At 44.0% G+C, this 23,764-nt stretch overlaps 1 pseudogene; it reads right to left on the bottom strand.

The window, feature by feature from the left end:
• LOC114371586 overlaps positions 1–23,764 on the bottom strand; it is a 58,508-nt pseudogene that overhangs the window by 22,413 nt on the left and 12,331 nt on the right.

Raw genomic sequence — 23,764 nt, 5'->3', positions numbered from 1 at the left:
CCGTAAAGCGTTTCCTTTTTTTTTTTTTTTTTTTTTTTTTTTTTTTTTTTTGATAAGTTCATTTTATTTTATTTTTCAAGGAAAGAATGCAATGAGCAATGCAACCAATGAAAAGCATGGATGCATGCGAATGATGTAGAAGTATTGCGAATTTTTACGCAGGATATGGGGTTGAATCAATTTAGATTTTCAACATGGTCCATGACATCTTTGTCAAGGTGAAACTGGAAGTAACAAGGACATCAATAATCCTAAATATGTTTGGCAGTAGACGAAGCAGTGATGTGACTCGATTCATCTTTTGCCCCAAGTTTGCAGGATGGTTACTTCCATATTTCAACCTGACTTGATGAACCTTTTTGTAAAAGCATGAGCTCGGTTCAACCCTATAATCCAAGGAATGGCAATTCTGATTGCCAATACTTCAACAACATCTCATAGGGATGAATGACTCGGGCATACTTTAAGCTTATGCACGGAAAATGTAATTATGAAATTGACATGCCCGAAGAAACACCATTTCCTAGTTAACCATGCATTAGGTACCATGTTCAAATATCTTGTTTTTAAGTGAAACGGGTTTATGATCCCAACATGGTTGGCTTGTGGTGCCTAACACATGAAACTAAGAAAGTAGTGTGAAGTTTCACGCTCCCCCTTTTTTTGTTTTCGTTTTGTAGAGGAAAACGCAAGGATGAGCAAACATGAAAACAAATGGTATGCAATTTTGCAGACCAAAAAGTTTGTTGAACGCATATGCATGATGATGCCATGACCATGCAAAATGTGAGGCTGGAATATGATAACGGACAAATGCAGGATATGTCCATTATGATGTTATGAAGAGATGCTTATGCGATGCATGACATGAATGCATTTTACGGACACGAGAGCCCGGAAAATTATCTCTTCTTACTTGCGCATTTGGGGGCGCAGTGCCCCATGTGTACAATTAAGAAGGTGAGATGGACCTTCCGGCTTCCCGTGACAAAGGACGAGACCAACATACAATGCATGCTAGAGATAAAATGTAGGAGTGATTTGATTTGCACAAGCTTTTTGGAGTAGAAACATGGGACCAACTCATTTTATTTCAAAAAGGAAGTCGTATCTAGTCAAGGTCTGAGAGACCATACAAGTTTCCTAACGATTTCTAATTATGTGGGCCATTAAGTCTATCATATGCTGACAATAGCCGAGAAGCCCATGAATCTCTTCGGGGGCGGAGTAGGTGTCTGCCATCGCCTTGGCCTTGGCTAACAATCGGGGAAGTTCTTGACTCCCGTTCAAGGTAAGAGCAAACTGATCCATCCACATGGTTGCCTCTTGGTGTAAAGAGTCGATCACCCTTCCTCTAGCCTCTTTTTCCGCATATACTTGGGCATACTCATCCGCGTTTCTATGCTCGTGGGCCGTGGCTAGACCCAACTCTTCTTGGTACTTGGCGATGATAGCTAACATGTTGGTTTCTGTCTCGCATAGACGCTGAGACAAGCTTCTTTTGGACCTTGAACAAGCAATCAACTCCTCTTTTAGAACCATGCTATATGCTCGCGACTGGTCCCTTTCTTCCCTTCGCAACTTGAGTTCATTATTGCTACCCCATAGAGCTCCGCGAAATTTGTTCCGGCCATACTCTTCCTTGCGAGCCCTCTTGGTCTCTTGTTCAAGGGCTCTTGCGGTAATTGCATTCTCTTCCCGTAACCCGGCGCACTCCTAAACTTCTCCTTGGTGAGTTTTGCCTTTCCTAACTCGCTTTTGAGAGCTCGGACTTCTTCGTCCTCTTCTGGTGCTTCAAAATTCTCTTCGCTGACGACTTTTAACTTGGCGAGCCAATCTAAACCTCGTATGCGAACTTTCAGCCATTCGTGGTACCCACCAATGATGCCATTACGAATGCCTCTAAGCTCTTGATCTTTCCTTAACGGGGTTTCCCATGCCTTATGGATTCTTGGTATAGTCTTGGAATTTTGTGCGCCGAAATCCCTCACAAGGAAAGGAGACATGCTTTCTTCCGTCGGTGCTCCCCTCATGGGGTACCCTAGTTGTCTTATAGCGAGCGCGGGATTGTAGTTAATACAACCCCTCGTTCCTACCAGCGGAATGTTTGGGTATCTTCCACATGAGAAAAGGACTCCTTCTTTTCCTTCCTTCCATCGGGGGAACCAACTGATTGTTCTACCTCCTATCCCGGCCAAGAGCTGGTCCCAATCCATTCTCCTCTTTTCAGTACCCGAGCGATGGCTCAGGAGCGGACATGGATGTCTTGTGTCTTGTTGGAGCAAGTGTGAAACCAACCAAACACAGAGGGCGGGTAAGCAACAGATGATCCGTGCGCTACTCTTCTCGCACCTTCGGTCAAATGTGTCAAATAGATCTGCCAAGACAGCTACCACCGGACTTTCCTTACTATGGTGGTAGGCAAGGAAAGCGTCGATTGCTGCTAGGTCTATCAAACCATCCACGTTTGGAAAGAGGACGACCCCAAAAATTATTAAAGCTAACACATCCATAAACGGGACCCAGTCTCCTTGATTGGCCATACCCCTCGCCTTGTCTTCTAGGTACTTCTGTGGTAGGCCCGCTATGCCGTTCCGAGTCTGTTTTATGCGGTCCAAACCTCTTGCTGAATCCTTGACCACAGTTGCAATTCTGCTCAAAGAGGGGAGACACCCGGAGGAAAGATATGGTTTTCTTCCCCCGAGAGGACATCCTAGAATTTCCTCAAATTCTTCAATGGTTGGTACTAATTGGAAGTCTGCGAATGTGAAGCACCTCAAAGGCTGGTCGTAGTATTGGGTGAGTGATGCAATGACTTCTATGGATACCTCTGCTAAGGTCGACTCTAAGATCTTTCCGTAAGTCTTGCGGAAAGCTTGCATTTGGAGAGGTTCCATCAACCGCCCTAATTCCTTGATGCTGGTGGTATCTAGGCTTTTGACCTTGACTTGGTAGAACCTCTTGCCGGTTTGATTTGTTCCCATGCTTACTAAAGTGAGACAAATGCTGGTGCAAATCAAAACTCCGATATCTCATGGGTGGGATGGATGAATGCATGATGGAATGCATATGACACAGATGTAATCTAGGAATGCGGGGGGGTCCGGGGAATTTGTCCCCTTCTTAGATACGACGTCTAGGGGTAGCAAAATGCCCCAACGCACGTTTTTAAGAAGGCAACACGGACCCTCCGTTGGTTTGTTTACAGTAGGGATCAAGAAGAACCCATATGCAATGCCTATGCAAAAGACACAATGCGGGAATGTACACAGTATGACAATATTTACTGAACATAAGCAAAAGGGTACATGATACTCATGCATGGCAGTGTGAAAAATGGCACGCAGCGTGCTTGCTTCGTGCCCCTATTTAAGGGACCTATAAGGGAGAGAACTAACAAGGCTTTTAGCAATAATCCCCAAGGTAGTTATATCTCTCTTGATGGTTTCTAGAGGTATCATCCCCTTTGAAGAACATATTGTAGCAGTAGGGACTACTAGCAACAATAGGTTTTTTCAAAGAGAAAAGCTCTAGATGAGGGTTCACTGTAATCAAGCAAGTCGGAGACCTAGCATGATCACAGATTCACCTCCACTCCTTATGCTCCCATGAACCCGGGTATAGGGCCCTTTTTCACTCACAGTGTGTGCAAATAGTGTTGGTGTTTGTGTGCATCAAATGAATAAATATTTACTTCATGCATACATTTAAAACGCACTAAAAGCCACAAAGAGTTTATATATACAAGAACATAATGAAAGGAAACCAACAAAGGGGTAAGTCACGGTAAAACATTGCACAAGATTAAATGGCCTAACTCTCTAAAAAACAGTCCCCAGTGGAGTCGCCAACTGTCGCAACCTACCCTTCGGCGGGAGGGCGACGCGTGACTCGCGGGATGCGTGTTCCACGAAAGGAATACGCGCGGAGTCGCCACCAACGTTTATTTGAGGAAAACGTCGGAAAAACCGGAAAAGACGCGATCTACGAACTTTTTAGTGAAAGGTTCGGGAGTTGTATTTACGCACGGGGAAGGTATTAGCACCCCACACGTCCGTCCCAAGGGACGGCAGCCTTTAATCGAATGTGCAAACATGACTTTGATTTTTATGTTCCCTTTTATGTTCTTATATCCTTTATACCCTTTATATTTTTTCTTTTTTGTGGTCGACAAGGGTGTTTCCCTTTGCTCCTACGTATTCCTCAATTTGTGATGAGGAAATCAGACCTACGTAGTTCTTTCGGAACAAAGTGTTTTGTTAAGTTGTTTTTGTCTTTTTTTGCAAAATATGTTTTTATTGAACAAAAGGTCATTTAAGGTGTTGAACCATTAAACGGTCTTTTGATTTTGAAAGGAGAGAAATGTTAAGGTGTTGGACCATTAACGATCTCTTTGTTTTTTTTGAAAGAAGAGAAACGTTAAGGCATTGGACCATTAACGATCTCTTGGGGTGGTCGACAAAAGCGGGGCTTTTGCTCCTACGTATCCTTAATGAGGAACTCAGACCTACGTAGTTCTTTCTTATCAAGTGATTCTTTTTTGCTCAAGTGGTGATCATTTTAAGGCGTTGGACCTTAAAAATGATCCATTTTACTTAGTGAGAAAATGAAATGACGAACTTCAAAAGCCTATTTTTGTGGACGAGCTTGACTAGGCGAGTTGATTTTAGCCTTAGTTTCACTTTAGTTATTAATCAATTCGATTAAGAATGAGAAATCCCAAAGAGAAAACGTCCGATTGATTTTCCGCTTTATTCTACTAAAAGATGTCTTTTTGATTATTATATTATTTTTTACCTCTTTTTGATTTCCAACGTGGTTACGGCACGACCGAACGGTCGGAATTTATTTTAACCAAAGTTAATGGATAATACAATTCAAACGTTCGGTGGAAATTTATTTTATTTTTAAGTTAAGCGAGAAACGACTTAAGTAAAATGGCTTAAGCATGTCAACAGGGGGTATAAAAAGTAAACAAAATGAGAATAAAAATGCACGAAACACAATGTGGACCACTACGGGTGCATAGAATGAATCGAAAAGCTTGGTTCGAGGTACTTACCCGTTGAAGATCGAAGAACGATGAAGAACGAATGAAGAACGTCGAAGAACGGTTCAAACCTTTGCGAGATTCCTCACGGAAAACGTTACGGAAACGTTTCGGAAGCGCCTCGGCTTAGATTTTCTTCACGGAAACAATTTTTTCAAGCAAATTCCAAAGAGAGAGAAGTGCCTAAAGGGCTGGGATCCTTTTCTTCTTCATTTTCTCCCCTATTTATAGCAAAATAGGGGAGATGCTTGCCGCCCAGCTCGCCCAGGCGAGCTCAGCTCGCCCAGGCGAGCTCAGCTCGCCCAGGCGAGCAGGGTTGCTTCCTCCAGAAGCAACCGCCTTCTGGAGGAATCTTCTGGAGGGCCCAAATGGGCCTGGTTGCTATTTGCACCCCCATTTTTACCAAGTTCACCCCCTCTGCTGTTTTTTGGTGATTCTTTTTTCGTAAAGTTACGGAAACTTACGAATTTCGTAACGATACTTGTTTTCTTTCCGTAATTGTTACGGAACCTTGCGGATTACATAATCATCCCCTTTTTTGACTTACGGAATGTTACGGAACCTCACTTAATTATGCAACGACGCTTCCTTTTGATTTCCGGTGTGTCACGGAAACTTACGGATTGTGCATCAATATTTTTTTTGGTTTTCTGGCATGTCCTGAAATTTCACAAATTGCCTAATGATGGGTGCCAAGCACCTCACGAGGACCAAAGAATGGTCGCATGTCATCGAGCAAAGGTTCCCGGACGAAATTAGGGTATGACAGGCACGAATCTTTCAAAGAATACGCCTAAAGGTGGAGAACCTGGCAGCTCCAGTGGCACCTCAATGACGAAAAAATGATGACAATGATAGTAGACACATTACCAGTATTCTACTATGGAAAATGGTGGGTTACACTTCTTCAAGCTTTGCGGATTTGGTGTTCGTCGGCGAAATGATCGAAGTGGGTCTAAAAAGAGGCAAATCTGATCATTTTGCTTTGATAAATGCAAAAAAAACTGGGGCAAGTGAAGAGGATGAGAAGGAGGGAGAAACCTATGCTGTGACTGCCATTCTTATACGACCAAGTTTCCCACCAACCCAACAATGTCATTACTCAGCCAATAACAAACCTTCTCCTTACCCACCGCCCAGTTATCCACAAAGGCCATCCCTAAATCAACCACAAAGTCTGTCTACCGCACTTCCAATGACGAACACCACCTTTAGCACAAACCAAGAGCACCAACCAAGAAATGAATTTTGCAGCGAGAAAGCCTGTAGAATTCACCCCAATTCCAGTGTCCTATGCTGACTTGCTCCCATATCTACTTGATAATTCAATGGTAGCCATAACTCTAGCCAAGGTTCATCAACCTCCATTTCTCCGAGAATACGACTCGAACGCAACGCGTGCTTGTCACGGAGAAGCCCCAGGGCGTTCCATTGAGCATTGTAGGGCTCTGAAGCGTAAGGAGCAAGGTCTAATTGATGCTGGCTGAAATTTGAGGAGAATCGTGTGTAAATCCTGACATTGACAAGAGATGCCACACATGAGGCAATTTTGAAAGTTGTTGTTAGATGTCTCTAAATGACTCATCAGGATTTTCAAGTTTGTACCATTATTGTAAACCACAGTTACAATGTTAAAATGGATAAAGTTGATATCTTTGTCCCTCATCCTCTCACAAACACATCTTTGCTTATTCAACTTTCACCGGAATGTGGGTGCAAGCCATTGGTCTGTTTGCTCAATCGACCTGTGCTCCTGAGTTTGGACTTCCAAGACCGTTCAATCAGAGATTACTCGTCCTGCACGTTGGTGGGGGTGCCGTAAAACAACGAGTAAAGTTCAAAACAAATAAGTTTCAAAATAAAAAGCATTTGATTGACTGTGTTTTCAAGACATTCATGTGACCTCATTTTATCATTCCGGAAAGTTTGTCTTTTAGAGAGAAGTGAGTTATCAAGAATAGGATGTTGGACAAATGACCTCAGTTACCTTAAGAAAAAAAAGGGTTTGAATTAAGATACGAAGACTATTCCTCAATTAAACTTTCACTCTCTCTTTTTGGATTAACAATGCACCCTTAACATGAATTACTCAAAAGACAATTCAAAATAAACTTCTTTAAAGAAAAAGATAAATAGCAATAAATAAAAGAAGTTTAAGGGAAGAGAGGAATGCAAACTTGATTTATACTGGTTCGGCCACTTCCGTGCCTACGTCCAGTCCTCAAGCAACCCACTTGAGATTTTCCACTCTCTTTGTAAAAATTCCTTCTACAAAGTCTGAACCACACAGGGACAACCCTTTCCTTTTGTTCAAGAATCCCCTACAACAAGAGACCCACGGTCTCTTAATCCCTTTTTAGAAATAAGAAGAGAAGAAGAAATCTCTCTTAAAAGAGATAGATTATACAATGAAGATCGATCAAAATTCCTTATTGAATATGTAAGTGGTTGACCAAGGAATCTTTTTGAGAGGGTAAAACATTTTAGTTCAGAAAAACTCTTAATCTTTTGAGAGGATAAAACTGTTTGGGCAATGAAAACTCCCTTTAAGTTCGTGTTTCCAAGTCACCTTTGATGGTCATTCATAAAACATTTGAATAAGTGTGACTCTTGGCAATTATTTTCTGAAAATCCCCTCTGGTAATCAATTACAAGACTTATGTAATCGATTACTGGTTTTAAAAATTTGAATTAAAACGTTCAATAAGCTGCTGGTAATCAATTACCATCCATGTGTAATCAATTACACGTTATAAATTTTGAATTCAAATTTCTAGTGACTGTTATAAACATTTTCAACTGCTGGTAATCGATTACCAGAGAGCAAATCTCAATTTGAAATGATAGAATTCTTTGGTCAAACCTTTTGTTTGTTTTCAATTTGGAAACTTCTTCCTAAAGATTCTAGAGATCAACTTGATCATACATTTTCTTGGATTCTTGTCTTGAATAAAACTTAGAAGCACTTGATCCTTTAGCATCATCAAGACATCAAAACATCTTGCTTCTACATAGGAGTCATTTGACTTAATCCATCAACTGAAAAATCCTTCAAATATTTCTCGTCCTTGGAAAATTCTTTTTGCAAGAATCAACTGCTTCTTTCATTCTTCCTCACTACGAGGTTGTGAAAACAAGACAACAATTGGTACCTCTAAGCCCTACACTAGGGCAATGAAAGGCCCTATGCATAAACCTCAAACGAACCTAGGGGCAGATTAGAAGTTCTCACCTAATAGGTTCCTTGCTACAAGGTCATGACGAAAGACAACGATTGTACCTCAAAGCCCTACACTGGGGCAATGAAAGGCCCCATGCATAAACCTCAAACGAACCTAGGGGCAGATTAGAAGTTCTCACCTAATAGGTTCTGTCGCAACCTACCCTTCCGCGGGAGGGCGACGCGAGACTCGCGGGATGCGTGTTCCACGAAAGGAATACGCACGGAGTCACCACCAACGTTTATTTGAGGAAAACATCGGAAAAACCGGGAAAGACGCGATCTATGAGCTTTTAAGTGAAAGGTTCGGGAGTTGTATTTACGCACGGGGAAGGTATTAGCACCCCACACGTCCGTCCCAAGGGACGACAGCCTTTAATCGAATGTGCAAACATGACTTTGATTTTTATGTTCCCTTTTTATGTCTTTATATCCTTTATACCCTTTTTATATTTTTCTCTTTTTGTGGTCGACAAGGGTGTTTCCCTTTGCTCCTACGTATTCCTCAATTGCGATGAGGAAATCAGACCTACGTAGTTCTTTCTTATCAAGTGATTCTTTTTTTACTCAAGAGGTGATCATTTTAAGGCGTTGGACCTTGAAAATGATCCATTTACTTAGTAAGAAATTTAGATGATAAAATTCAAAACCTATTTTTGTGGACGAGCTTGACTAGGCGAGTTGATTTTAGCCTTAGTTTCACCTTAGTTATTAGTCAATTCGATTAAGAATGGGAAATCCCAAAGAGAAAAACGTCCGATTGATTTTCCGCTTTATTTTACTAAAAGATATTTTTTTGATTATTATATTATTATTTTACCTCTTTTTTTTGAATTCCAACGTGGTTACGGCACGACCGAACGGTCGGAATTCATTTTAACCGAAGTTAACGGATAATGCAAATCAAATGATCGGTGGAAATTTATTTTATTTTTAGGTTAAGCGAGAAATGACTTAAATAAAATGGCTTAAGCACGTCAAAAGGGGGTATAAAAAGTAAATGAAATGAGAATAAAAATACACGAGACACAATGTGGACCACCATGGGTACATAGAATGATCGAAAAGCTTGGTTCGAGGTACTTACCCGTTGAAGATCGAAGAACGATGAAGAACGAATGAAGAACGTCGAAGAACGGTCGAAACCTTTGCGAAATTCTTCACGGAAAACGTTACGGAAACGTTTCGGAAGCGCCTCGGCTTAGATTTTCTTCACGGAAACAATTTTTCCAAGCAAATTCGAAAGAGAGAGAAGTGCCTCAGGGGCTGAACCCCTTTCCTTCTCACTTCCTCCCCTATTTATAGCAAAATAGGGGAGATGCTTGCCGCCCAGCTCGCCCAGGCGAGCAGGGTTGCTTCCTCCAGAAGCAACAGCCTTCTGGAGGAATCTTCTGGAGGGCCCAAGTGGGCCTGGTTGCTATTTGCACCCCCATTTTTACTAAGTACACCCCCTCTGCCTTTTTTTGGTGATTCTTTTTTCGTAAAGTTACGGAAACTTACGAATTTCGTAACGATACTTGTTTTCTTTCCGTAATGTTACGGAACCTTGCAGATTACATAATCATCCCCTTTTTGACTTACGGAATGTTATGGAACCTCACTAATTATGCAACGATGCTTCCATTTGATTTTCGGGGTGTCACGGAACCTTACGGATTGTGCATCAATATTTTTTTTGTTTTCCGGCATGTCCCGGAATTTCACAAATTGCCTAATGATGGGTGCCAAGCACCTTACCAGGACCAAACAAAGGTCGCATGTCATCAAGCAAAGGTCCCCGGACGAAATTAGGGTATGACAATTGCCCCTCTTTACTTGTCTTTTATTGGAGATAAAAGGAAAGTAAAGATAAGACACTAATTTCGTTCCTCTCGATTGACGAGAGTCGCGGGTGACCATAAAATCTCCGCATGCAAATGACTTGTCGTTCCCGAGGGAACAAAAGGTGCAGAAGACGATGTCAGTCTCTGCATGCTATCAAGCGTTCTGTCTTACAGATAGCAAAAGAATGTTTATACGGATAACCACTCGGGTATTTCCGCCCGTCAGCGTGACTCAAAAGTCAGTATGACAGATCTTGTGAGTGCGGAAGATGATGTAAATCTCCGCGTGTCAACGGGCTTGTCGGCCGCGATTGACGAAGGGTGCAGAATGACCAAATTTTGTCTTTGCGTGCCATCGGACACGACTGTGTCTGAATGGCAAAGGGGTGCGGAATGACCAAATCTTGTCTCCGCATGTCATCGGGCCCGCCGCCTCTGGATGACAAAAGGTGCAGAATGACCAAATTTTGTCTCTGCATGCCATCGGACACGACTGTGTCTGAATGGCAAAGGGGTGCGAAATGACCAAATCTTGTCTCCGCATGTCATCGGGCCCGCCGCCTCTAGATGACAAAAGGGTGCAGAATGACCAAATTTTGTCTCTGCGTGCCATCGGACACGACTGTGTCTGAATGGCAAAGGGGTGCGGAATGACCAAATTTTGTCTCCGCATGTCATCGGGCCCGCCGCCTCTGGATGACAAAAGGGTGCAGAATGACCAAATTTTGTCTCTACGTGCCATCGGACACGACTGTGTCTGAATGGAAAAGGGGTGTGGAATGACCAAATTTTGTCTCCGCATGTCATCGGGCCCGCCGCCTCTGGATGACAAAAGGGTGCAGAATGACCAAATTTTGTCTCTGCGTGCCATCGAACACGACTGTGTCTGAATGGCAAAGGGGTGCGGAATGACCAAATTTTGTCTCCGCATGTCATCGGGCCCGCCGCCTCTGGATGACAAAAGGGTGCAGAATGACCAAATTTTCTCTCTGCGTGCCATCGGACACGACTGTGTCTGAATGGCAAAGGGGTGCGAAATGACCAAATTTTGTCTCCGCATGTTACATGACCTCAGGGTCAGTATGATAGAGATTGTGGGGCGGCCGACAAAAGCAAGGCTCTTGCTCCTACGTATCCTCCAATGAGGAACTCAGACCTACGTAGTTCTAGATAACTTGTGAGACTTGAAAAAGTCTCCACCGGAAGATGCTGACATCTCCGGAAAGGGCGCAGATGACCACATTGGCCTCTGCTCATCAATCACACTTGGGGTCACTGAATGACGAGGTGCGGATAACTGTAAGGTGTCTCCGCGGGTTACCAGCTCTTGGGTCATGGTAACAAAAAGCGGTATGGTCGACAAAAGCGAGGCTCTTGCTCCTACGTATCCTCCAACGAGGAACTCAGACCTACGTAGTTCTGGATAACTTGTGAGACTTGAAAAAGTCTCGGTGTTGTCTCCACTAAAATGCAAACATGCTTTAGCAAAGAGACAAATATTCCAACCGATTAGAGCAGCATATGCTTTTTTGAGTGAAAAACAATGCGTCTACCAGGGAAGGAGAGTCTGCTGATGAAAACCCCCCATAACCATAAATGAGATTTTGGATGTTAGCATTTCGTTTCTAAATGACCATTTAGAGGAAACACTGGGTTCGACAAAAATAGAAGAAATCCACTCAAAGTGTATCAATCTCGCACAGGTAAGTGTTTTATCCTAATTCCGAACCATAGATATGTCATGACTTAACTTTGCAAATTATTTCCTATCAAATCAAAAATTACATGCGTGATCATGGATCAATAGGACTTCCCTTGGGAATGGGTTCTTTTGGTGGGTTTTTCGGCTTTTGCGTGTTTTTGGCCTTTTCCTTTTTTGTTTTGGTTTTGCGCGAGGCGAACAAGTCACTGACGCACAGGATTTTGGTTGGTAATCAAAGGGAGAAGACCACTTTAGGTCATGGTTTCCTTTTCTTTCTTTTGTTCATTTGGTGACAATTCTGTATTGTTTAGATATTGTCTGGTCAAAAAGACCTTTCTGCACATTTCTTCTAGTTTCTTTGATGAGGAACTTTCTTTCCTTCCTTTTTACTTTCTCCCATTCTTTGGTTGGGACTTTTCTTTCTTTTCTTTTTTCTTTCTCCCACTCTTTGATTGGGAATTTCCTTTCCTCTCTTTTTTTCTTTCTCTTTGATTGGAAATTTCCTTTCCTTCTTTTTTGCTTCCGAAGGTAAGGATTGACATTCTCACCTTGGGTCAAGGTTTATGGTGAGTTAGGATTTTGGCTCAAGGCTCGTAGAATGGCTAGACATGATACATGTCAGGGTTTGGTTTGGTTCAAGGATAAAAAGGGATGCCCCACATTATTTCCATGACACAAATGCAAAAATGATGATTTGGAAATTTTATGCAAAACTGGTCATGCATGCACCTATGTGGACACTCAAGTGTCAAATTTTTATGGTCATGTGATGCTAGGGCTCAGGATTCATTTCCTCTATTTTAGTCAACCCAATGTTTCCAAAATATGTTCTTTTATCCATTTGTGCATTCATCCGAGTCCATTTTGGGCGTCCGGGGAAACTTCACAGCGTTTACCCTTCGGGTGTGACGAACATTTTTTTCAAAATCTAGTTGTGATCAGTGATTTTTTTTCAAAGAAAAGTTGGAAGTCATCTCTTTTCAAAAGCATGTTGGTTTTTCAGCTAAACAACTTATTTTCCTTTTCCTTTTTCCTCTCTTTTTCCTACTTGTTCTCTTTTTTCCCTTACTTGCTCTCTTCTTTTCTTTTTTTTTTATTTTTATTTTTATCATGATTTTTGTTTGTTTTATTATTATTTATTTATTTATTTTTGGACGATGTTCCTAAACGAAAAACTCTACACGGTTCCAGAATTTCAAACATCATTAATAGTAATGATATAAACACTAACGCAACAATCCAAACAAAAATGTATGCGTTGTACAAATGACAATCGAAACAACAAAAACAAACATTAGTCTTTCAAGTCATAACATAAAAATGATAAAAGAAATATGAAAGAAAAACATGAATCCGGGGATCTCCCAGCCATGAAGCTCCACTCCCTCCCAAGAAGTCAAGCAAATCGGTCATCTCCTCGTCCTCGTGGGCCTCCTCTCCATCGCCGGGAACTTCCGGGGGCGCCTCTCCTGCTTGGGCCTCAGGCCAATCCCCGGGCCATGCGACCTCTGCCCTAAACTGGTCTGGAGTAGGGCATGAAAAAGAAGTGAAGCCCTGGCTCTGCATGCTGAGGCTCATCTGGTATAGACAATCATGGGTCTGCACATGTGCCCGGTGGTTGGCTGCCTGCTGGCGAACCAAATGCCGTAAATACTGCTCCATGTCGAATGACCCAGCCAGGCCAGCCTGATGAGGTGGTGGTGGCGCGCCCGCGCCTGTGGAGCATCCCCCTGAGCCTGTCTCTGGGTGCAGTACTTCTCAATAAAAGCCCGGGTGATGGGCGGCCGAATCACCTTGGTAGGTGGCACGGGGACTCCGAACGACTGGCAGAGTCCTGTGATCAGTGCGGGAAATCCCAGGGCCCTGTTGGACTTATCTGGGTCCAAAGGGTGCCTAGTAGGCGCCATACCTGCAAAAATATAGATGGCATCAGCGATTAACTGAGCCACATGGATGCTCATCCGCGTCAGGATGGCGTACACCAGCTGACACTTCGGCAGGGGGAGGTCAGAATTATGATCGGTGGGCAGGATGTTGCTGAGCAGCAAAGTCATCCATATCTGAGTCAGGGTGGTCATGTTGGTGCACATGATTCGCACTCGCCTCCCCGTAGCAGTCCGGGCAAAACCCTGCCCCGGTATACATAGCAGCTGAGCGATGGCCTCCTCATCGAACCCATCAGACCGGTTCCTCCTCTGGCCATACTCGCACTCCTGGCCCTCTTCCAGCACTAACGGATATCCCAGGAGCTGGCCGATAGCATCTGCATCGAACGGGATCCACTGACCCCTTACCCAGGACCTCATGTCACGCACGCCCTCCTCTGTTGGCCAAGCATTGGCATAAAATTCGAGGACTATTTCCGGATCGAACTTGGCCATGGGAGTAACCAGTGATGTCCACCGCCGGCGCCCTATCTCCTCCTGGAAATTAGTATACTCGTCGTCCCTGAGCTGGATGCGTCGCTCCTGGAGAAACGACCATCCCTTGATGGCCTCGAAGCGCTGCTGGTGTACAGCGCTCCTAAAGCGGTGACTGTCATACTCAGGAGCGGAACTAGTCCCTTCGGCCACCTTATCCTTCCTGGACCTCTTTGAGGCAAGCTTCCTCGGGGCCATTTCCTGCGAAGGCAAACATTTGGAAAGTTAGTTTTACCAAGGAATGCTACTCTTAAGACAAAAAGGCGTACAACCTCCTTCAATAAACACAAACATCAATGTAAATTTAGAGCAAACTCATGCACATATTTCCTTACGAACATTCACTCGCACAAGATATTCTTCTAACTAAGAAAAATGCACCCATGCACAATCAAGGCACCTTCGTTACCTAGATTATTTGTATGTACTTCCAAGGTGTATTTGCTACCTACATCACATGCATTTCCTTGGCTAAATTTACATACATGCATACTCAAAGCATTCTGGCTACCAAAAATTGCACACGTGCACATTCTGGTATTTCTAATACCTGTGCATATACAAACTTTGTGATGAATCTTGGCTATCTACACAATAAGGTGCTACATTTCATGCTTTTTTCAAGTGTTTTTTACTACCTAAAGCCGCATGCAAATTCAAGTATATTTTCTTTTGCCGACTAAAATTGTATTCAAATTAAAAGGTATTTTTGTAAGGTATTTTCTTTACATAACATGCAACATATTTATATATTTTTGTGAGACATTTTGACTACCAAAAATTATATGTACATACATCCAAGTATTTTGCTACCATACCCAAAGTGTAAATTCCCAAAGGTATTTTGCTACCTATTCTAAACCTACACATTTATGATGAGCAAAATTCCTAACCAAAATGCCCCATGGGTTGTTTCCTTACAAAAATCACGCGCTAATGCCATCGAGGCATTTCACCGAACACTTGGTGGGCGCGCGTTTAGGCATCAATAGCAAGAGAACGGGGACAATGTGGCATGTCCCATTGCTTCAAAATGCATTATAGGCCTAGGGCCATCCCATACAAACCCCCAATTCAACCCAATCAAGCAAGAAAACAAACCAAAATTGCCCCACATATTTGAGCATATTCCCACATTTTAGAGCACCAAAAGGAGATCAAAATACACCAATGAAAAGCTAGAAAGCTTAGGGATGGAATACTTACTTGTTGGTGATGAACAAAAGTGCAAAACGAAATCAAAAAATGCGAAAAATGATGACCCTAGGGCTGCAAACTCGTAAATCCCGTGGGTATGGCTTTTGAAAGGGGGGGAAAAGAAGTTTTTGAATGCAAAAACGCCCCCCCCCCCTTTCGTCACTTTTATATTTTGGTGCAGAGGTGGCTCGCCCAGGCGAGCTCAGCTCGCCCAAGCGAGCTAACCTGCACTTTTTTTTTTTGAAGGGAACATTAACCATGTCCCCTCCTTTCTCATGGATTAGCGTCTTGCCTAACTTGAACTTACTTAAGTTAGAATTAGGCGTTGATTACTTATTTTTAAAACAAACAAATAGTAAAAGAAAACTGCGAATACAAAGGATACGGGGCTGCCTTACAGCAACGTTCTCTGCTTGTCTAGCGCAGAGAAAGGGCAACGATCAGTTGGTCGTGACCCCATCCCCACTTGCATCCGTTCCTAAGTACCTGCAAGTAATAAACAACCAGGTATGGCCAATCTTGACCGCGTCGTTGTCTTACCTTGATTGGTTTCTGCTGTCCATGTTTGGTCCCCACCCAGAAGGTAGCTCAAGATGATCCTGCCCCTGTTTTACCACAACAATATGCATGCGTATGCGTATGCATGAATGTTTTCAAATGCAGCAAATTTTAGTGAAAGTTGGTTTAGGTTCAATTTTAATTAAGCGCTTGGGGCATCCTATGAACTGAGCGGAAGGGCTCAGGTGATCACAAATCAACGCAAGGTTTGACCAACGTGAGGACTAAAGCCTCGAATCCACGTTCATTTCTTTGAAAGATTGTAACGAGAGATACAGCAGACAGGAAATCCCTGGGGGAAATCCAGAAAACGCATAAAGATAAAGAACATGCAGCGTCATCCTTAATTGCCCCAGATTCTAAGCATAATATCGCTTGACGACATCAGAATTCACGGGTGAAGGTAGCTCTTCGCCATCCATGTTGGTAAGCACCAGGGCTCCTCCGGAAAAAGCCCTCTTCACAACAAAAGGACCTTCGTAGTTCGGGCCCATTTTCCTCGATTGTCCTTGACAGCATGGGACATTTTCTTTAGGACAAGGTCTCCCTTATGGAACTTGCGCAAGCGTACTTTCTTGTCGAATGCACTCTTCATTCTTTGCTGGTACAAACGCCCATGACTCATGGCTGTTAAGCGCTTACCCTCAATGAGGTTGAGCTGGTCATAGTGCGTTTGAGCCCACTCTGATTCCTTTAATCCGGATTCTGCCAAGATCCTTAATGACGGGACTTCTACCTGAAACGGTAACACAGCCTTCATCCCATACACCAATGAGAACGGCGTTGCCCCAGTTGACGTTCGTACTGAAGTTCGGTAACCGTGTAACGCGAATGGGAGCATCTCGTGCCAATCTCTGTATGACACGGTCATTTTTTGGATAATCTTTTTGATATTCTTATTGGCCGCTACCACGGCTCCATTCATCTTTGGCCGGTAGGGTGTGGAATTGTGATGCTGGATTTTAAACTCCTCGCACATTTCCCCCATCATCTTGTTATTCAGGTTGGTGCCGTTGTCTGTGATAATCTTCCTTGGCAAACCATATCGGCAGATGATCTCTTTCTTAATGAACCTGACCACTACACCCCTCGTGACATTGGTGTAGGAAGCCGCCTCGACCCACTTGGTGAAATAATCTATTGCTACGAGGATGAAGCGATGACCATTCGAGGCCTTCGTACGTCATTGGGAGTGGGGTGAATTCTTGAAATGGCCTCGGAGGGAAGTTCCTTGTCGCGTTGGAATTACCGGCCGGGCGAGTCGTGTTCGGAGTTGGAACTTGGGGAGCTTCCCTCTGGGTGGGTGCCTTAGGCTGCACGGGTGCTGAAGTAGAGGCGTTCCCGGTATGAGCCGAGAAGCTCGGGTGATATTGCGCGTACTGATGGGTACCATGAGGTGTCGGCGGGGGTTTGACCCACGCGGGCGTTGAAGAGACGGCATGGGCATCTCCTTCCTTTCTTTTTGCCCCTGTTGCCCCGATTCTTTTGGCATTCGCACTCGTGGAGGAAACGTAATCGAACTTTCCTCTTTTCAACCCTACCTCGATTCTTTCCCCAGCGAACACTAGGTCCGCGAAGCTGGATAGCATATAACCTACTAGCTTCTCATAGTAGAACACTGGCAGAGTGTCTACCATCATGGTGATCATCTCTCTCTCAACCATCGGAGGAGCTACTTGTGCCGCCAAATCCCTCCACCGCTGGGCGTATTCTTTAAAGGTTTCGCCCTCTTTCTTGAACATATTCTGCAGTTGAGTGCGATCGGGAGCCATATCGGAGTTATACTGATATTGCCTTAAGAAGGCAGTAATCAGATCCTTCCAAGTACGGATACGGGAAGCTTCTAAATTAGTGTACCAAACTACCGCGGCTCCGGCCAAGCTATCTTGAAATAAGTGTATTAATAGCTTCTCATCCTTAGAGTGTGCGCCCATCTTGCGACAGTACATCTTGAGATGGTTTTTGGGACAAGTCGTCCCTTTATACTTGTCGAAGTCCGGCACTTTGAACTTCGGGGGAATAACAACATCGGGTACTAAGCAAAGATCTGTCATGTCTGCGAACGAATAGTCCCCAAATCCTTCCACGGCTCTCAATCTTTCCTCGAGGAGATCAAGCTTCCTCTTTTCTTCGGTTGCCGGGGGCGGTCCTTCCGTGGAAAAAATTATTGGTTGTGTCGCGATGTTGGGTTGAGGCAACGTGCTGGGTGCCGGCCCTTCGGGGATCGGGGGATAGAACTCGACATCCCTTCGAGCATAGTCTTGAGGGTCTTTGTGGACTTCTTCGGGCTATTGAGGAGGCTCTCTTTCAAGGACGGGAGAAGCAATATGGCCCGCATCGTCTTGCAAGACGGGTGGTGAGTAGTTGGGTGGCAATCCATAAGGGTAAGCCGCTCGGTTGTATCCCAGGTGAGGGCTGCCATCGTGCCCCAGTGTGTCCCTTCCCCGTCCTACTATGTTTGAGGGAGGATGGTGCGCAGTTGCCAAGAGAGTTGGGTCTGCTTCGGCAGCCGAACTGACAGCGGCAGCGGTGGCCGCATTCTTCTCCATGAGCTGCCTCATTCCTAACATGGCCTCCATCATGGAGGCCATCTGTTCTTTCAGAGCCGACATGTCGGCTTTCATCTGTTCCTGTGTCTCCTCTTGATCACCCATCGTTCTAGATTTGGATCTGGTGCGATAGGGATGCCTTGTGGCGCGTTTAGTTATGGTGTTTTTCCCTAAAAAACCAAACGTGAGGAGTGGGTAAAGAAAGAAAGAATGCATGGTAGAGATGAAATGCAGGAGTGATTTGATTCGCACAAGCTTTTTGGAGTAGAAACATGGGACGAACTCATTTTATTTCAAAAAGAAAGTCGTATCTAGTCAAGGTCTGAGAGACCATACAAGTTTCCTAGCGATTTCTAATTATGTGGGCCATTAAGTCTATCATATGCTGACAATAGCCTAGAAGCCCATGAATTTCTTCGGGGGCGGAGTAGGTGTCTGCCATCGCCTTGGCCTTGGCTAAATTTCAGGGAAGTTCTTGACTCCCGTTCAAGGTAAGAGCAAACCGATCCATCCACATGGTTGCCTCTTGGTGTAAAGAGTCGATCACCCTTCCTCTAGCCTCTTTTTCCGCGTATACTTGGGCATACTCGTCCGCGACCCTACGTTTGTGGGCCGTGGCTAGACCTAACTCTTCTTGGTACTTGGCGATGATAGCTAGCATGTTGGTCTCCGTCTCGCATAAACGCTGAGACAAGCTCCTTTTGGACCTTGAACAGGCAACTAACTCCTCTTTCAAGACCATGCTATGTGCTCGCGACTGGTCCCTCTCTTCCCTTCGCAGCTTGAGTTCATTGTTGCTACCCCACAGAGCTCCGCGAAATTTATTCCGGCCATACTCTTCCTTGCGAGCCCTCTTGCTCTCTTGTTCAAGGGCTCTTGCGGTAGTGGCATTCTCTTCCCGTAATCCGGCACACTCCTTCCGGATGTGTGTAGCGGCCAACTTGAACTTCTCCTTGGCAAGTTTCGCCTTTCCTAACTCACTTTTGAGAGCTTGGACTTCTTCGTCCTCTTCCGGTGCTTCAAAACTCTCTTCGCTGACGACTTTTAACTTGGCGAGCCAATCTAAACCTCGTATATGAACTTTCAGCCATTCATGGTACCCACCAATGATGCCATTACGAATGCCCCTAAGTTCTTGATCTTTTCTTAACGGGGTTTCCCATGCCTTATGGATTGCTTGTATAGCCTTGAAATTTTGTGCGCCGAAATCCCTCACAAGGAAAGGAGACATGCTTTCTTCCATCGGTGCTCCCCTCATGGGGTACCCTAGTTGTCTTATCGCGAGCGCGGGATTGTAGTTAATACAACCCCTCGTTCCTATCAGCGGAATGTTTGGGTACCCTCCACATGAGAAAAGAACTCCCTCCTTTCCTTCCTTCCATCGGGGGAACCAATTGATTGTTCTACCTCCTATCCCGGCCAAAAGCTGGTCCCAATCTATTCTCCTCTTTTCAGTACACGAGCGATGGCTCAGGAGCGGACATGGATGCCTTGTGTCTTGCTGGAACAAGTGCGAAACCAACCAAACACAGAGGGCGGGCAAGCAACAGATGATCCGTGCGCTACTCTTTTCGCACCTTCGGTCAAATGTGTCAAATAAATCTGCCAAGACAGCTACCACCGGACTTTCCTTGCTATGGTGGTATGCAAGGAAAGTGTCGATTGCTGCTAGGTCCACCAAACCATCCACGTTTGGAAAGAGGACGACCCCAAAAATTAGCAAAGCTAACACATCCATAAACGGGACCCAATCTCCTTGATTGGCCATACCCCTCGCCTTGTCTTCTAGGTACCTCCGTGGTAGGCCCGCTATGCCGTTCCGATTCTGTTTTATGCGGTCCAAACCTCTTGCTGAATCCTTGACCACAGTTGCAGTTTTGCTCAAAGAGGGGAGACACCCGGAGGAAAGGTATGGTTTTCTTCCCCCGAGAGGACATCCTAGAATTTCCTCAAATTCTTCAATGGTTGGTACCAATTGGAAGTCTCCGAATGTGAAGCATCTCAAAGGCTAGTCGTAGTATTGGGTGAGTGATGCAATGGCTTCTATGGATACCTCTGCTATGGTCAACTCTAAGATCTTTCCGTAAGTCTTGCGGAAGGCTTGCATTTGGAGAGGTTCCATCAACTGCCCTAATTCCTTGATGCTGGTGGTATCTAGGCTTTTAACCTTGACTTGGTAAAACCTCTTGCCGGTTTGATTTGTCCCCATGCTTACTAAAGTGAGACAAAAAGCTGGTGCAAATCAAAACTCCGATATCTCATGGGTGGAATGGATGAATGCATGAAGGAATGTATATGACACAGATGCAATCTAAGAATGCGGGGGCCCGAGGAATTGTCTCCTTCTTAGATACAACGTCTAGGGGTAGCAAAGTGCCCCAACATACATTTTTAAGAAGGTGACACGGACCCTCCGTTGGTTTGTTTACAGAGGGGATCAAGACAGAACCCATATGCGATGCATATGCAAAAGACGCAATGCGGGAATGTACATAGTATGACAATATTCACTGAACATAAGCAAAAGGGTATATGATACTTATGCATGGCAGTGTGAAAAATGGCACGCAGCGTGTTTGCTCCGTGCCCCTATTTAAGGGACCTATAAGGGAGAGAACTAACTAGGCATTTAGCGATAACCCCCCCAAGGTAGTCATATCTCTCTTAATGGTTTCTAGAGGTATTATCCTCTTCGAAGAACATATTGCAGCAGTAGGGACTACTAGCAACAATAAGTTTTCAAAGAGAAAAGCTCTAGATGAGGGTTCACTGTAATCAAGCAAGTCGGAGACCTAGCATGATCACAGATTCACCTCCACTCCTTATGTTCCCATGAACCCGGGTATAGGGCCCTTTTCCACTCACAGTGCGTGCAAATAGTGTTGGTGTTTGTGTGCATCAAATGAATAAATATTTACCTCATGCATACATTTTAAAACGCACTAAAAGCAATAAAGAGTTTATATACACAAGAACATAATGAAGGGAAACCAACAAAGGGATAAGTCACGGAAAAACATTGCACAAGATTAAATGGCCTAACTCTCTAAAAACAGTCCCCAGTGGAGTCGCCAACTATCGCAACCTACCCTTCGGCGGGAGGGCGACGCGAGACTCGCGGGATGCGTGTTCCACGAAAGGAATATGCGCAGAGTCGCCACCAATGTTTATTTGAGGAAAACGTCGGAAAAACCGGGAAAGACGCGATCTACGAGCTTTTAAGTGAAAGGTTCGGGAGTTGTATTTACGCACGGGGAAGGTATTAGCACCCCACACGTCCGTCCCAAGGGACAGCAGCCTTTAATCGAATGTGCAAACATGACTTTGATTTTTATGTTCCCTTTTTATGTCTTTATATCCTTTATACCCTTTTTATATTTTTCTCTTTTTGTGGTCGACAAGGGTGTTTCCCTTTGCTCCTACGTATTCCTCAATTGGGATGAGGAAATCAGACCTACGTAGTTCTTTCTTATCAAGTGATTCTTTTTTTACTCAAGAGGTGATCATTTTAAGGCGTTGGACCTTGAAAATGATCCATTTACTTAGTAAGAAATTTAGATGATAAAATTCAAAACCTATTTTTGTGGACGAGCTTGACTAGGCGAGTTGATTTTAGCCTTAGTTTCACCTTAGTTATTAGTCAATTCGATTAAGAATGGGAAATCCCAAAGAGAAAAACGTCCGATTGATTTTCCGCTTTATTTTACTAAAAGATACTTTTTTGATTATTATATTATTATTTTACCTCTTTTTTTTTATTTCCAACGTGGTTACGGCACGACCGAACGGTCGGAATTCATTTTAACCGAAGTTAACGGATAATACAATTCAAATGATCGGTGGAAATTTATTTTATTTTTAGGTTAAGCGAGAAATGACTTAAATAAAATGGCTTAAGCACGTCAAAAGGGGGTATAAAAAGTAAATGAAATGAGAATAAAAATACACGAGACACAATGTGGACCACCACGGGTACATAGAATGAATCGAAAAGCTTGGTTCGAGGTACTTACCCGTTGAAGATCGAAGAACGATGAAGAACGAATGAAGAACGTCGAAGAACGGTCGAAACCTTTGCGAAATTCTTCACGAAAAACGTTACGGAAACGTTTCGGAAGCGCCTCGGCTTAGATTTTCTTCACGGAAACAATTTTTCCAAGCAAATTCGAAAGAGAGAGAAGTGCCTCAGGGGCTGAACCCCTTTCCTTCTCACTTCCTCCCCTATTTATAGCAAAATAGGGGAGATGCTTGCCGCCCAGCTCGCCCAGGCGAGCAGGGTTGCTTCCTCCAGAAGCAACAGCCTTCTGGAGGAATCTTCTGGAGGGCCCAAGTGGGCCTGGTTGCTATTTGCAGCCCCATTTTTACTAAGTACACCCCCTCTGCCTTTTTTTTGGTGATTCTTTTTTCGTAAAGTTACGGAAACTTACGAATTTCGTAACGATACTTGTTTTCTTTCCGTAATGTTACGGAACCTTGCAGATTACATAATCATCCCCTTTTTGACTTACGGAATGTTACGGAACCTCACTAATTATGCAACGATGCTTCCATTTGATTTCCGGGGTGTCACGGAACCTTACGGATTGTGCATCAATATTTTTTTTGTTTTCCGGCATGTCCCGGAATTTCACAAATTGCCTAATGATGGGTGCCAAGCACCTTACCAGGACCAAACAAAGGTCGCATGTCATCAAGCAAAGGTCCCCGGACGAAATTAGGGTATGACAGGTTCCTTGCTACAAGGTCATGACGAAAGACAACGATTGTACCTCAAAGCCTTACACTAGGGCAACGAAAGGCACCATGCAAAAACTTCAAGCGAACCTAGGGGCAGATTAGAAGTTTTCACCCAATAGGTTCCCAGCTACAAGGTCATGGCGAAAGATAACAATTGGTACCTCAAAGCCTTACACTGGGGCAATGAGGGGCATCGTGCATGAGCCTCAGGTGAACATAGGGGCAGATCAAAAGTTCTCACCCGTCGATATTTTTAAACAAGAAAAAAAGGGGGGAGACAAGCCCTGGAATTTCAATAGATTGATTAAACGTCAAACGGCTCCATTGTCGTCACTCCAAAATGGTCAAGTGACTAAATCAAACAGAATATACACTCTGAGGGAGTTCCCAGAAAGATTTGCAAAAGATAGGATAAGGTTGCATGAATTATCACCTTTTTCAAAAGGACAATCAATCTGTGTTTTCCAAAAAAAATTAAATCAAAATCAAAATCACAAAATAGGGAAAG

The sequence above is a fragment of the Glycine soja genome, chromosome 10, assembly GCF_004193775.1.
Source record: "Glycine soja cultivar W05 chromosome 10, ASM419377v2, whole genome shotgun sequence".
In the NCBI taxonomy this organism is placed as follows: Eukaryota; Viridiplantae; Streptophyta; class Magnoliopsida; order Fabales; family Fabaceae; genus Glycine; species Glycine soja.
This window is presented reverse-complemented; position numbering and strand designations above follow the sequence as displayed.